Source organism: Halichoerus grypus, chromosome 2 (genome assembly GCF_964656455.1).
Source record: "Halichoerus grypus chromosome 2, mHalGry1.hap1.1, whole genome shotgun sequence".
NCBI lineage: Eukaryota > Metazoa > Chordata > Mammalia > Carnivora > Phocidae > Halichoerus > Halichoerus grypus.
The window spans coordinates 140948901-140965295 of record NC_135713.1 but is presented as its reverse complement, the minus strand read 5'-3'; the positions used below and the strand labels follow the sequence as shown (position 1 = coordinate 140965295).

Sequence of the window (16395 nt, the reverse complement as noted above, 5' to 3'; positions counted from 1 at the left end):
CCTGATGCCCAGCCAAGAATGGGTCTGCCTTTGGTTCTCTTCACCGTGGGAGGGAGCTGGGATTGCAGACACCATCCACCACAGCTAAGAAGTGGCTCAGAAAAGGCCCAAGGGTCCTGGGATCGAGCCCCACCTTGGTCTCCCTGCTCATTGGGGAGTCTGCTTCTTTGCCCCTCCCCTAGCTCGTGTGCATTCTCTCCTCTCAAATAAATAAAATCTTAAAAAAGAGAGAGAGAGGGCGCCTGGGTGGCTCAGTTGGTTAAGCGACTGCCTTCGGCTCAGGTCATGATCCTGGAGTCCTGGGATCGAGTCCCACATCGGGCTCCCTGCTCGGCAGGGAGTCTGCTTCTCCCTCTGACCCTCTCATGCTCTATCTCATTCTCTCTCTCAAATAAATAAATAAAATCTTTAAAAAAAAAAAAAAAGAGAGAGAGAGAGAGATGGGCCCCTCCTCTGGAAAATGGACTTCACCCTGCTCTCTGCCCCAGCTTTTCGCATAGCCAGCCCCCCAACCTGGACTTAATCTCCCACGAAGACAGCATTGAGGGCACTTTCCTGAAGTCTCTTTCCCTTGACTTCCCTCAAAAAGGGCCATAAAAATGACGTAATGGGTTGTTCTCACCCTATAAGCAAGAGAGAAAGCTCTTTCTAGAATAAAGATTTGGGGACACAGGAGATATTTAAAGAGCAATGAGAGTCTTCAAGAAGTTTCCTATACAACGTTCACTTGGTCAGCTGTTGGCTGGAGACCAGCACCACCGACACCAATAAACAAGACCAGAGGTTTTGACCTGAAATTGTCAGCTAACTCATCTGAAGCAAAAGTCTGACTGAGGAGAAGAGATCTTTACACCCATCCTGGGTCCCCCTTCCCCCAGGAAAGCAGGCAAAGATCTCTTCTTCATTGAGGGCAGGGTTGTGCAGCTTCATTACGATTCAAACCTGGGGCCTGATAAGCCTACCCTGTGAAGGGCTGTCCTGTGCACTGCAGAAATAGGGAAGCTGCTGGGGTGGCTAGAGTTAGAAAATCAGAATACAAAGGTCTCCGTTAAATGTGAATTTCGGATAAATGGCAAGTCATATATACATATTTTTTTAGTATAGGTACATCCCATGCAGTATTTGTAGCACCCCTGGTCTCCCGCCACTGGATGCCACTGACCAGACCCACCCTGGCCTGCAGTTCCGGCAACTAAAAATATCACCAGACATTGACAAATATCCCCTGGGGGGCAAAACTGCCTCTGCAGAGTCAATGATTCATGATAACCCAAAGAAGGCCTCCAGTTCCAATGTCTCTCTCTTCGCCCTCAGAGGTCATCTGAATCTATCTGGTAAAGCATCAGCCAAAGAATTTAGCCACATGAGAAACTCTTCTGCACATCTTACTTACACATTTTGAAAACATTATTTATTTTGCTTTTCTTTTTAAAGGATTTTATTGATTGATTGATTGATTGATTGTGCAAGCAGGGGGAGAGGGAGAGACTCTCAAGCAGACTCTACACCCAGCCTGACACGGGACTCGATCTCACAACCCAGAGATCACGACCTGAGCAGAAATCAAGAGTCAGATGTTCCACCGACTGAGCCACCCAGGCGCCCCTTATTTATTTTGCTTTTTAATGTCCCTTGGGATCGATTCCCTCTAGGTTTTCATGCCATGTAAATTCTTGGCTCTCTTGCAGAACTAGCAGGCTCATTTCGATCGGATTATGTAAATTATGAAGCCTGCCATATTTTCTTTTCTTCCTTCACAGCTAGAAAGCTCACAAGTAAAATAAATGCACGGTTGCAGACATCACCTAAGCTCACAGGGCTAGTGTTTCATTTTTTTAGACAGACATCTACATCGTGGCTTTTGTATGCACCTATATTTTAAATGCTTTACAAATATTTACTCCTTGAATTCCTAGAACTTCTTAATTACCTATAGGTATGTACTATTATTATTCTCCCTTTCAGGATAAAATACTGAGTTCCTTTTTCGGATGTTTTTATGAATTATTTCCTCTTTCGTCACTGTCCTTATTTTACAAGGAAGCCCCCTCCGATTCTGTCTGGCAGCTGGCTGGGCAGAGTTACTGTATCGCACACGGAGACCACTTCGGACCCCAGCCTCACCTGTCTCTCGTTTCAACTGCCACCATAGCGACCAGCTCCAGTAACTTCTTCCAGGTGCCCCCTCCCGGAGCCCAGCCTCACACCCATGCACACACCTCTCATCTCCCGTCTTGGCTTCCCTGGGAACACCAAGATGTGGGACAATAAGGGATCTTGCTTCAGAGCCCAGAACTGCACAACCTATAATTGCAAAGGAATTAACACCTCATGGTTCAAATATTGTGTAATGGAAGATGGGGACTGGCAGATAAATTCATTCTCTTTTCTTTTTTACTCCAGACTGTCCTGAGATGCAGCTTTTTGGGGGCAGTGCTGTAAAATAAAGCCATCAGACGGTACTTAGGGGCAACCAGCCCAGCCAGGTCTGCTCAGATGCCCCTCCTCCTTCTCTGTCTCATTCCTGTTCTCTTGCTTCCACTCCTGGGGAAGTTGTGCTCCTAACAAGGCGGCAGCACCCTGCTGTTGTCAGGTTCAGCTTTCCAAGGAATGCAGACTACAATAATTATAAGTAATTACCAACAAAATCACACTGGATGGAAGCTGATCTAGTTCCTTCCATTAACTTCAGAGTCAGGAGTATTTACTGTGGCCCAATCGGAATCCAATTCTGGAACGTTCTCCCTAGCGGGACTTTAAGGGTCAACCCCATCATCTTGACAGCTGAGGACACCAAGACCCAAAGAGGGAAGGGGACTGCTCGGAACCACATGTCCTGCTGGTGCTGGTGAACACAGTACATAGAGTTAGTGCCTCCGGCATCAGGTATCCATACCCCAGGATTTCATCCTGTGCTTGCAGGTCGGGTCATTAGCACTATTGTCCCCATTTTATGCATAAGAAACAGAGGCTCGGAAAAAGCTCAGTGAGATGTTCAAGGTCACCACGTGAGCAAATGGAAGAGTCAGGTTGACACCAGGCCTCCAAACTCGGTCCTTCCCCAGCTGCCTCTGCTCGTCTCGGGAGCCGGTAGGAAACCAAACCCGGCCTTTGGAGGCACATAGGCTTTCAATTCAAGCCCGAGTCCAGCCACTGAACAGCTTGGTAACCTTGAGTTACTTAATTTCTCCAAGACGATTTTTTAACTCCAAAAATGGGGATCCTACCATCTACTCATAGTGGGGCTCTGAAGAGGAAATGAGATATTTTAATCTCCCAACGACAGTGTCTGTACACAGTAAGTGCTTAATAAATATTAGCCAGCATCAGTTCTCTGAAATCAAAGATGCCTTCCCAAAACAGTACTAGCTTCTCTTCTGGAGGTGCTGACTAAGCGCCAGGCGTGCTAAAGCTTTCCCACAGGAGGAGGAATCTCTTCGGACCAGGCTAACCTCACTGAGGGAGGGAAGATCAAGGGGGAAATCTGCGACTTCCTCTCCATTTCTTGTTGCCTCTGCCAACAGTTCCCAAACTTTTGTCCTTTACGTACCCCCCTTGTTGGACTCTGCCATATCTCTGTACCAGTTTTCACTGTTTTTTAAAGCAAACTCTACCCCCAGCCTGGGGCTCGAACTCACAACCCCGAGGTCAAGATTCGCATGCTCTACCGACTGAGCCAGCCAGGCACCACGCGCCCCCCCATGAGTACCATTTTTAAAGCTTAAATTTCTGGTTTAGTTTTGTCCTAAGCAAGAACACTACCAGATATTAGGTTTGAGTGCTAGTTATATTTTTCATTATACACATTAAAACATACACATCTACCATTAAAATGGAAAATGTTATTATTTAAAATATCCCAGGGTCGCCTGGGTGGCTCAGTCGTTAAGCATCTGCCTTCGGCTCAGGTCATGATCCCAGGGTTCTGGGATCAAGCCCCACATTGGGCTCCCTGTTCTGCAGGGAGCCTGCTTCTCCCTCTCCTACTCCCCCTGCTTGCGTTCCCTCTCTCGCTGTGTCTCTCTCTGTCAAATAAATAAATAAAATCTTAAAAAAATATAAAATAAAAATAAATAAAAAAATAAAATATCCCAGAAAAAAAAAGATAGGACAAGGTTGGAAAATACTCCGGAAAGAAATAAGGTAGAACAGTATTGGCAAAACAGCGATTATTGTGAAACCAGATGCTGAGTGCCCAGGGGCTGTAGCCTTCTCTAATTTTCCGTGTCTTTGAAATTTTCATAATAAAATCATTTAAAAAAAATAAAACACAGTTATCAAACCTAGAGGCGGGGAGGCGAATGTTCTTTCACAGAGACCTAAAACCACGTCCCATTCCCCAATGGGAAACGTGAGCCCATAATACCTACTAGAAGGTCTGAGTCACGGGGACAGACGCTCAGGCTTCATTCTTTCACACGGGCTGCATCCCCTGTGCTTAGAACAACTAGTCACAGAGATAAACGCCCCAGTAAAGTCTGCCAAACCAATGAGTGAATGATTATCAAGCCTCTTATCTGCCTTGTGGCTTCTGGCTCCGTCTCCGAGATGCCCTGTCCTGCTAACTCTCCCCAGAGAGCGGGCAATAAATTAACTTGGAAATTTGTACCCCAACATGACAAGCACTGCAAAGCTAAGCCTTGTGTGAGGAGCTCCTGCTGTTTTTCCTTTACGGCCACACCATTTGGCATCTGTTACCGTGGAAAACATCTAGGAAGTTTCAATAACTGTCCACAATCACATTTGGTGGGCACCAGACATTGTCTGCTAAATGCGGCCAAAGGTATTCCGTGATATTACTAGGCCACTGGCCTTTATGTATTTGGTCAGAGAATCTCTGAACCAGACACTGTGAGGTTTTATAACCAATGTCCCAAGTGGCTCACGTGCCATCAGCCTGGGAAAGGCAGAAGGACCGAGGTGGTCTCGGGAGCCGGAAATGACCTTGTGCTTTAGGAATCCGCCGTGTACCTGCAGCCCAACGTCCTCTGAGCCTGCTCTAAGCTGCTGAGAAGCACATCCTCGCCCCCTCACACCTGCGGCTGAGCAAATGCCACCTTCTCTCCGAAGATACGATCTGGGATATTCTGGGATCACATTCGGGTACCAAATTAGGTGTCTCAATTAAAGGTTGAATATACTACAAGTCTAAATCTATCCAGGAGGATAGAAAGACCTCGGTGGGATCGCTTTTTGTGTATATAATTAAAAGACAGTAAGAGTGTGCTGCTTTATTACACAAAGCAATTACAACATCATTTCTTTTTTCCTTTGCTGGAGGATATGGGCCACATTTCTGTGAAATATCCATATGCCTTCTGAATCTGCTTATGTATTCAGTGTAACTCTTTTGAATATGGCAACAATAAGAGAGATTATATGACTAACTTAAAGACCCAAAATAACAGAAACAATAAAAAAAAAAGTCCCGCATTGGGCTCCCTGCTCAGCAGGGAGTCGGCTTCTCCCTCTCCCTCTGCCCCTCCCCCCTGCTCATGCACTCTCTCTCTCTCTCTCTCTCACGAGCTCTCACTCTCAAATAAATAAATCCAATCTTAAAAAAAAATTCTACACAGAAATAAAGTAGAAATGGCCCATAGACAAATGAAAAGGTGCTCACTCTCACTCCGATTGAGGGAAGTAAAGTGAAAATTGCTGGTCTGCTGAACCAGTCTCCTAATAGCAACCCCTCATTCCATTGTTGCAGACAGAGTAATCTTTTAAACACAAAAATCAAGTTGCCTTTCCACTGCTTGCAACCTGGCTTCCCAGTTCACTTCATGGGTATACTTAAATATAAATTGTACCATATTTTAGCATAAGCTGAATATAAATTACACGATGCTGCAACTCTTTGCATTTACAGTGTCTTAGAAATCTTGTCATGTTAGCACACAGAGATCTGTCTCTATGTAGCTGCGACAAAGGGCCAGTGGGTCTAAGGTTCGTTTAGCTATTCTCTTATTAGTTAGCGTTTAGGTAATTAGCAATTTTGCACTGTTCCAAATACGGCCCATGCGAACATCCTATATGTGCCTTCTTGTTTTACTTCAAGAGTTTGTCTTAAGGAAGAGCCTGAGAAGTAATTTTATAAAACCCCCATAGTCACTGCCAAGCTGCCTTCCAAACTAGCTGTGAGGACACCCCACCCATGGAGTGCGAAAGCCCTACTTCCTCACACCTTTGCCAGTGTTTGCTTCTCCACGTTTCTGGACTGCCTGTCTATGCCTGTGACTCCGCATCAGTCTTTCATTCGGGGAAATTCTCGGGTGTTCTTGAATTATTTCTTTAAAGACTGTCTCTCTCCACCCTCTCCATTTTCTACGTGTGAAGGGTGGAACTCTGAATCTACAGCTCATGTGATCGCAGTTTCCTTTTCTACTTACCTTTTCCACTGCGTGGTGGGAGGAAATCGTGGCTCAGTCTTCCAAGTCACGAAGCTCTCTGGCGCTGTCCAATACCTGCTGGCACCTGCTGGCACTGGGCGGGGGGGGAGGGTCCTCGCTGCACCGCCCCCGCTGCCCGCAGCGCCCTGAGCGCGGGGGCCCAACCGTCGGCAGCCCCCGCCTGGCCCAGCAGCCATGGGCACGTCGGGGCGGCTCCTGCATGCGGTGCTCCTGGGCGCCCCGGGCTCCGGCAAGCGCACCCTGGCGTTGCGCATCACCAAACACTTCCAGCTGCAGAAGTTCTCCAGCGGGGACCTGCTCCGAGACAACATGCTGAGGGGCACAGAGTTCGGCGTCCTGGCCAAGGTTTTCATGGACCAGGGGAAGCTCATCCCGGATGACATCATGACCCGGCTGACCCTTCACGAGCTGAAAAACTTCACCCAGGAGAGCCGGCTGCTGTGCGGTTTCCCCAGGACGCTGCGGCAAGCTGAGGCCCTGGAGAGAGTTTATCAGATACACCTGGTGATGAACCTGAACGTGCCCGCTGAGGTCATCAGGCAACGCCTCTCCGCTCGCTGGATCCATCCGAGCAGCGGGCGCGTCTACAACCTCGAATTTAACCCTCCCAAAGCGGTCGGCTTGGACGATCAGACTGGCGAGCCTCTGGTTCGGCGTGAGGATGACAGACCGGAGACACTTACCAAGAGGCTGAAGGCTTACGAAGACCAAACCAAACCCGTCCTGGAATATTACCGGGGAAAGGGGGTGTTGGAAACCTTCTCCGGAACAGAAACCGACAAGATCTGGCCCTCTGTGCATGCTTTCCTGCAAACAAAAGTTCCACAAATAGACCAGAAAGCATCGGTGACTCCATGAGGGCGAATGCTTGTAATTATTAGCAAGATGAGCAGAATCTCTTTCTCCTTTCTTTTAGAAGTTCCTTGTTCTAAGGCTCCACGGTGTATGAATTCCTTGAGACTTGTATTAGTTTCGTTTCTAGGAATTTTATTTTGGATACTAGGGATAATGCCAAATGAGTCTCCATGCTGAGATTTGTCTTTGGAAATTGCGTAGTGTGTTTTATCCAGCTACGGGTTTGCGACTCAAAAACATCAGAGATGTCCAAGCTTCAAAAAATTCTTTTAGAGCAAAATGAAAAGAGCAATGGGTAATAACCTGACTTTTGCTCAGGAGGGAAAAGTGATTGGTGTCATGTTTTTCTGGAAAAGTAAAAAAAAAAGTTACATTATACTAATTTGGAGACAATATCTCATCAGAGGCTTTTGTGTAGCCAGAAGCCAAAAAAGGCATTTCTAGCACATGGGGCATGGTTTTGTGAGAGGCTGTATCTATAAAATTCCAGATAAAAATAACTGGATTTACAGATTCTGGGCAGCATGCAAATTCACTGCTGCCTTTAAACTAAGAAACCTGTCAGGTGGCTGGCTTAAGCTACATTTATTTTGTTGTTAAACACACTTTCAGTTTACTTGGAATTTTCAAGTTGCTATAAAAATGTATCAAATAACATTTAGGAAAATACTACTTTGATGTGACTTGTTTTCTTCTGAGGAATATAACTGATGTTAGAAATTGACATTATGATATAAGCTCTTGGATAAGCACCAAAGTTGAATGGATGTTCTTTAAGAGAAAATGTAATTGACATCTGAACATTTTCAGAGGTTACAGGGGTTAAGAAATGTGTGCTTTAGGATCTACTTGCCAGTTCTTTTTGCTCATTATGCCTAGAAGAGTAACAAAGTCTTTTTTTTTTAAACAAAGAAGAAAAACTCGAGAGACGCTACATAAAATACACATACTTTGTCATTAGGAGATAGAAATAGATCTGGCATACACGGTGGGAAATTTCTTTGACAAATACCGCAGTCATAATTAATAAACAGGTGTAGCAATAAAAAAGCTTTCTATGAGAGGTAAAAAGGACCAGGAAAGTGAGTCTGCTGAAGGCGGAGTTCTTTATTCCTGATGGAAGAAGGTGATACCTGGGAGCGTTCACTGACATCCTCTCTTATGGGGAGAAGTCCTGCCAGTGTGTGTAATCTGACCAGCCGTTTTTAAATCCTTATTTTAGATTCCTTCGTGGGGTTGGGAGGACACATGCTTACTTACCATGGCCTGGTAGGAGTTGGGGAGAGAGGTGGAGGAGAACACTATATCTTCAATGACATATTTACTCTTATTTCAGTTGGTGCTAAATCAAAGGAAACAAGTTCTTGTACATGCTGTTATTAACTGCCTTTGAAAATGTGGCCCATTTCACTCCGGGCACTTAAAATACAAAACCCAGCAAATGTCTCATATATTTGGGAGAAAAACCCACTTTTCTTTCTTTCAATCATATTTTTCATTCATTGTCAGTTTTTCAAAATGGACCAAGTCTTTTTAAAAGGGTTACAGAAAACATTTCATCCTTCAAAATGCTTTCTAGAATGACCTACTTGGATATTATGTGCTTTCTAGAAAAGTGAACTACTCAACTTATGAGCTATCACGAGTCACTAGGTTATAAGACACACGTTAGTCTTCGTTACAATAAAATTACACTTCAGAAAAAAATAGCTTCATCTGCTTATTCAGGTTATTTTAAGGATCAAATTTTAATCTCCATGACCTCTAGTTGATTTGTTTGTGACTGCTTTATCCTCACACAGCAGAGAAATTTACTGATGCTTATTTTTCTACTTGAAGCCTTGTTGACATAGAATAGTTTCAGGTATACAACACAGCGATCTGACAATTCAATATATTAACGCAGTGCTCACCACAGTAAGTGTAAGTCACTATGTTATTATGGTCTTACTGACTATATTCACTATGCTGTACTTTTCATTTCTGTGACTTACCTATTTTATAACTGGAAGTTTGTGCCTCTTCATCTGCTTTCCCCATTTTGCCCATCCCCTCACCCTCCCTCCCCTCTGGCAGTCACCAGTTTGTTCCCTGTATTTATGAGTCTGTTTGTTTCTCTTTGTTCATTTGTTGTATTTTTTTAGCTTCCACATATAAGTGAAGTCATATGGTATCTATGTGAAATCATAAGGGATTTGTCTTTGTCTGGCTTATTCTTACTTCCTCTTCTGCTTGCTCTATTCTTTATCTTGCTTGGGTGTTAATTTGCCTATTTTGTTCAGTTTGTTGTGTTTTGTAGTATTGGGTGTTCCTCGAATGTGTGGTGATCCTGACTCTGTGATCTTCTATATGGCTGAGATTCTCCATCAGTCTGTATCCCCTGCCAGTGGGTGTAGTCCACTTGGGGAGATTGCTGGTCTGAATTGAGACTATTCTCAGGGACAGAAGAAGGATAAGCTACTGAGTGAGATCTCTCTGGGGTGTTCAGGTCTACGCCATTCCCCTGGCAATGGACAGCCTCAAGACACATGGCCATGCCCACCTAATTTGGCTCCCTGTCCATGACTCCTACCTGAAGGCCGACATTTTGTCACTGCTATTCAGGTCAAGAGCAGACAGAAGGGCATCGGTGGAGGATGAATCGTCGGCCCCTCCTGCAGCAATGGCCCAAGGACCAACATGTCGATTGTCCTTGATACCCTTCTGCTTCTGGTGCCTGCCAGCTTTGGGGATGGAGCAGGCGTGGTGCTCCCTGCACCTTTCCAATGACAGTCTTCTGTGTGCATTTTAGATTGGGTTTTCTGTTGTTGCGTCAACTCTACATGCCACATTTCAGGATCTGTCCTGGTTTCTGGTTCACTGAAAGTGAAGTGCTACCGCAGAGAAGAATCTGTAGGACTCAGTAGGGTCCTTAGTCCACCACCCTGAAATGGAACCAGATTTCCTTGTCCAGCCTCAAAATCTATACGTCACCAAGCCTCGAGCTGCAGCTTTCAACTCTGGCTGCACATTAGAATCATCTGGGGAGCTTTAAGAGAACACCGATACCCCCGATATTGTGATTGAATTATCAGGTGTAGTGGGGTGGGGAGCAGAATCATGGTCACTGCTATGGTTGCTGTATTTTAAGAGCTCCCTAGCTTTTATAAGTCACTATCCTAAAGTACCAAGTTGATTAACTGAAAGCACTGGCCTATACATCAGTGTTCAGCAGAGACTCAGAACCACCTGGCCCTCTCACCAGCTGGAACTTGCATCACAAAAGGCTCTGTGCCCCTTGTCACTTTTCTCCCCCACACATGGATATTTAAGCAATGGATATTTTATCATTATTCTATCATGAGTCATCACCACAGCTAACATTTTTTCATTTTTTACTTTATCTGTGTTGCTGATCAAATGCCACCCTAGTTAACTGGGTTTTCTGGCTTACTTAAACACCTTTTCTGGGTGGCTAGTTGGTCAAGTTCTCTGATGCTTCTGTGGCATTTCAACTCAGCTAATGATGCTCATTTTCCAGTGCACGGGTTGTGAAGCCAACTTGCAGCGGAATCATGATACATGGGTTTGATGTTGTCTAATCTTCAAAACGGGTTTGGTTCAGTTCTAACTAAAAACCTGGGGGAAAAAAAGCCAATAAGTGGACTCTAAAGATGAAGTAGCCCTAAAACACAATTTGTTTCTCTGAAAACAGCTACGTTTTATATTAGTAACTAACATACACTTAGATCAGCTGAAATGGGAACATGTTTATAGGCAACTGTAGGATATTCTTATTCTCCAGTTTGGCCCACGATCGAGGTCGAGGCTGCTGGTCTTGTCAGGTCCTTGCACACTTTTGGTGGCTGACCATCTAGACAAGCTTACAGTAGTGCCTTCTCCAGCAAAGGGCAGGGAAACTCTGAGTATCCAGAATAAACGCTGAGTTTGAACATTGAGGACACATGGAAGAGGACTTTGAATACGACACAGTGGCACCACCCTCCCTTCAGCAAGCTGACAAAATCTGCGTAATATTGAGAGACTGGAAAACATATTCAAAATTATTGGTTGTTGCGGGGTACTCCCAAGAGGCTGGGATTTTCTGTAGGTAATCAGAATGTGTGTTTAATGAAGTGGATGGACGTCCGGCCACACGGATACCAAATGTGGTGAGGGTCAAAGTGGAAGGCTTTGAGAATTGACCAAACACCCACCCAGTCATGATTCCATGGGTAAGGGCAGAAGCCACCGAGTGGGAGAAACAAAGAGGAAGTTAAGGTTAGATGTTGACTAGAAAGACTCAGAAGAGAATGGGCAATTGCTTATTTGAAGGACATGGGATTTGAGGGTACAATAGATTAGAAGGAAATCTCTAGAACCAAGAAAGAAATGAGAAGAGATTGAAAAGACAATGGATAGAATTGCAATAAGAGTAAAACAACAGACCCATGCTTAGTGGTCATGAGTTCTAGTTCTCCTTTCTCAATGTTCTTATTTCTTCTTATGAAAAACCACTCCAACTATATCCCTTGAGCACTGGGACATTGATAAGAACCATTAACTTTGGTAAATGAAGAGAGGTCCAGGTACATTACTCTGAAGCAAATGAAGTCTTAATGGGGTTTCCATCTAGCAAGAATAGGACTTGCTTCCTGGAGTCATCACCATTTGGAATAGCTATTTCATGGGGCCCTCAAAGGTGGGAACATCACATGCCATATGTCTTCAATGGTGATCATTTCAGAAATCCCCGGAGAACCCGTGAAAATCTTTAGCAAATTCAACAGTCCCAGAACCTTCCTTTTCTTAGTCTCCAGAAGAGCGCTCTCAAAGGTTAACAAATTTAAGCAGTAAAGGAGTTTGTTAGCTTTCTTGTCACTTAAAATGCCCTTGCGAAATGTGGTAGCCAGGAACCGTCAGGAGATGAAATCTTACCAGGAAGCTGTAGGGACTGCTGGGCCTCAGAAAGATGTCAAGCACTGGTCAATGCTGCTTCTGCATTTGTGGCCCTGGGGGAAGGGAAATGTCAAGTTCTCAAAAACACAACAAAATAAAACTTAAACTAAAACAACTCTAACAACAAGAAAAGCAGCAACACGTAAGAACAATACAAGTCCCTTTTGGGGACACTGTCCTTCTATGTGGATGGCTTTAAGCTCCTGGTCCCCATTGGATATGCTGTTTGCTATTTTCTTTGCCTTAAACCATGATTTGCAGGTTCAGGGAAGTAAAAAAGCCCTCCTATTAGAACACAGGCTGCAATCTCTTTGACATCAGCTGCAGCAACTTCTTGTTAGACATGTCTCCAAAGGCAAGGGAAACAAAAGCAAAAACGAACTATTGGGACTTCATGAAGATAGAAATCTTCACAGCAAAGGAAACAGTCAACAAAACTAAAAGGCAACCTACGGAATGGGAAAAGATATTTGCAAATGACATATCAGATAAAGGGCTAGTATCCAAGATCTGTAAAGAACTTATCAAACTCCACACCCCAAAAACAATCCAGTCAAGAAATGGGCAGAAGACATGAACAGACATTTCTCCAAAGAAGACATCCAAACAGCCAACAGATACATGAAAAAATGTTCCACATCCCTTGGCATCAGGGAAATACAAATCAAAACCACAATGAGATACCACCTCACACCAGTCAGAATGGCTAAAATTAACAAGACAAGAAACAGATGTTGGCGAGGGTGTGAAGAAAGGGGAACCCTCTTACACTGTTGGTGGGAATGCAAGCTGGTGCAGCCGCTCTGGAAAACAGTATGGAGATTCCTCAAGCAGTTAAAAATAGACCTACCCTACAACCCAGAAATTGCACTACTGGGTATTCACCCCAAAGATACAGATATAGTGAAACGAAGGGGCACCTACACCCCATGTTCATAGCAGCAATGTCCACAATAGCCAAACTGTGGAAAGAGCTGAGATGTCCATAGACAGATGAACGGATAAAGATGTGGTTCATGTATATAATGAAATATTATGCAGCCATCAGAAAGGATGAAATCTTACCATTTATATCAATGTGGATGGAACTGGAGGGTATTATGCTGAGCAAAATAAGTCTATCAGAGAAAGATAATTATCATATGGTTTCAGTCATATGTGGAATATAAGAAATACCACAGAGGATCATAGGGGAAGGGAAGGAAAAATAAAACAAGATGAAAATAGAGAGAGAGGCAAACCGTAAGAGACGCTGAACTCTAGAAAACAAACTGGGGGTTGCTGGAGGGGAGGGGTGGGTGGATGGGGAACCAGGTGATGGGCATTAAGGAGGGCAGGTGATGTCATGAGCACTGGGTGTTACACACAACTAATGAATTACTGACTCTACATCTGAAACTAATGATGTACTGTATGTTGGCTAACTGAATTCCAATAAATAAATTTTTAAAAAGCTCTCCTATTGCCCACAGGCCCTTCCTCTTCTGGTAATAGTCACCCAAAGGGGACACATTCTTCTAGTCACAGTTAACAATAAGGCTTAGAGTCATCTCAGAAGACTTTAACACAGTGACTGATAATCATAGGATAAAAACGGAGATTTAAGAGGGCAGAGGGGGTAACGGCCGTCTCTGGCATGGATGGCGGTGAGGTGGGATGTGGGCGAGCCAGGAGGGAGGGCAAGAAAATGTTCCAGAAAGAGAGGTTGCTGGATAACCTTCCGCCTCGGGCAAGGCCGGGTGGTGATCAGATGTTCTCGTTGGTTCAGCAAAACCTTCCTCCTCACCCCCTGCAGAGCGATTGGGAAAAGTTTTCTCCGACACAACAGGTACTTGCCTCACGGAACCCTTAGCGATGATTAAGCTTTTGCTGCGCCGGTGTTTTGCCGTTCTTCTAAACAACTACTTCCTTCCTCCTCGCGCTTTTCTTCCAGGAAAGAACGTCCATTTCCGGGCTCTGATGCACTACAGCCGGGGGTGGGCGGGGAGTTAGCGCGTCACTTCCTCCGTGACAGGTCAAGGGCATTTGCAGATAGTCCTGCGATCACTCTTTCCATGATCGACAGCTGAACCGCCCGCTAAGCATTATAAGCCACAGGTGGCTTCAGAACCCAGCTCTTGGTGCCACGATTAGCACGAGCTATTGGGTAAACGTTCACGGGGACGTCTCGAGAACATGTTCGCACAAGTGTGTGTGTGCGTGTGTGTCGGGGAGCGGGGGGAGGGTACTTTATTTCCAAACTTACATTTAAAAGTGTAAACAGCCCAGACATGCCTCAGTCTTGAGCTGCATGAATGAGCGTGTGCCTTCCTTGCTAACCCCACGTTCTGTGCCTTCCTCGCTAACCCCACGTTCTGTACAGTGTATTAGGGAAGCCCAGCCCTAAGTATGTGTCTGCTTCGTGTTCAGACATCTGGTAAAATCCACTTGCTCCCACCTCCCTGAAGATGCAGCAGGAAGGTGCATATGTGGATCCCCAGGGCAGAGTGGAGCCAGTCAACTCAGCGGGTTTGCATGCTCCATCTGATCCTTACGCAGGTCATATGGAGCCTTGCTGAGGCTCTGGATGAGGGGCCACCTCTCCCTAGGAATCAACTCCATGACTTGCTATGGTGTTTGCACTACCCTGCCCACACTCTCCACCTATTTTAGACAGCACATGACTCTGACTCACACAAAAGAGCAAAGAACTGCATGATGGCTTGAAAACATGCCGCACACCCACTCCCTTGGGCAAGACTCCAAAAGAAAACTCTGGTCTCTGAGTACCCATGCCCTTCTGGCATTTGTGAACAGACCCAATGAGTGAGGTCATCAAAATTCAGCAAGAGACAAGCAAACATTTAAAAATATCTCCCAAACATACAAGTTGAGTACTTGAGCAAACATGTGGGGGCCAAAAAAAAAAAAGAAAGAAAAGAAAAAAAAAGTCAAGTCATTTCTAGCTCGATGTCTTCTCTGATATAGTTAGCTCTGCCCAGATGCTGTGGGTGGGAAGAAGCCTAAAGGGGTCCATATCGGCAGGGTCCTGAGGCCACCAAGAAGGTGCATGGAGAGACTTACTGCAGGGGCCAATGGCTTCAGGTGACGTCATGGAAATGAAGTGCCCCACGGTCAAGGGCCCTTCCCTGTGGCGTCTTTCCTTTGCTAGGTTAACCCTCAGAAATCATCTTAGCTGAGAGCTATTTTGGCAGCGAGGTCTGAAACCCACTCAAATTTGCTCAAATAAGTTGTGTGTTGTGTGGGGGTAGCAGGGAGAAGGGAGAAAGCTCACTCTCTGTAGGGAACTCTTGGGGATTCAGGAATTGCTAATGAACCACACCTCCATAGGGCAGGAAGCAGGGTTCATCAGAAGCCTCCACAGCCAGAACCAGGCTCTTTCGCTTAGTGCAGGCTCACAGCCTCCCCTCTTGTGGGTGTTCACACATGCAACAGTGGGTCTAACACAGAGGATCGCTTGAGTCACTTGGGCTCCGGGTTTGGGGAACAAAGGGAGTGGTGGGGACTCTGGGCCACTTACAGAAAATTCTTCATTCGTCCTGTCCCCCGTTGAGTTTGCTGAAAGCTCAGTTATCCTAAGTAGAACCCCACAGACAGCTCCAGAATCTGGAGCCTGGCCAGTGGTGCTCCTAGAGGGACCCCTTTGAATGCAGGTCCCCAAAGTCTGCAAAGTCCCAAATGCACCTCAAGTGACTATTCTTAGAAAGTCACAATTTCCCTGCCGTGTGCTCTGGAAGCCCACCCATTGTAAAATGTGAAAGCGTGGCGTTTTCAAGTGTTGGCAATCACTTCGAATTTCAAACCCTGCGGGCCAAGCAAAACATATTGTGCTTCAGATCCGTCCTGTGGGCGGCTGGCTTCCAGCCATGGTGCCCCGGTGCCTCAGCTTATGTTCCACGTATCTATTTCCTTCTGTTCCTCAACCGTATTGGCAAATTCTATCCACATCTCTGAGTTCAGAATCCCTGGAGAGTAATTTCAATGGCTGCTGGCTTGCTTAGCGCCATCGCTGGTCCAATCCCATGGTGGGTTGGAAGGCCCTTTCTAGAAGTTGTAGGTGACCGCTGTTGACACTTCCAGATTTGGGCTCCTCTTTGGATCACATTCTTGAACGGAGAAGGGAGGACCTGAGAAGACCTGCCTTCCCTGAACTTTCTAATCCTTCCTATAAGTAAAAGGAGGCGGCAGTCATCAG

At 45.4% G+C, this 16395-nt stretch overlaps 1 pseudogene; it reads left to right on the top strand.

Annotated features, from left to right (window-relative positions):
• The first annotated feature begins 6495 nt into the window (after nt 1-6495).
• LOC118527257 (GTP:AMP phosphotransferase AK3, mitochondrial pseudogene) lies at nt 6496-7265 on the top strand (annotated as a pseudogene).
• The last annotated feature ends 9130 nt before the right edge of the window (nt 7266-16395 follow it).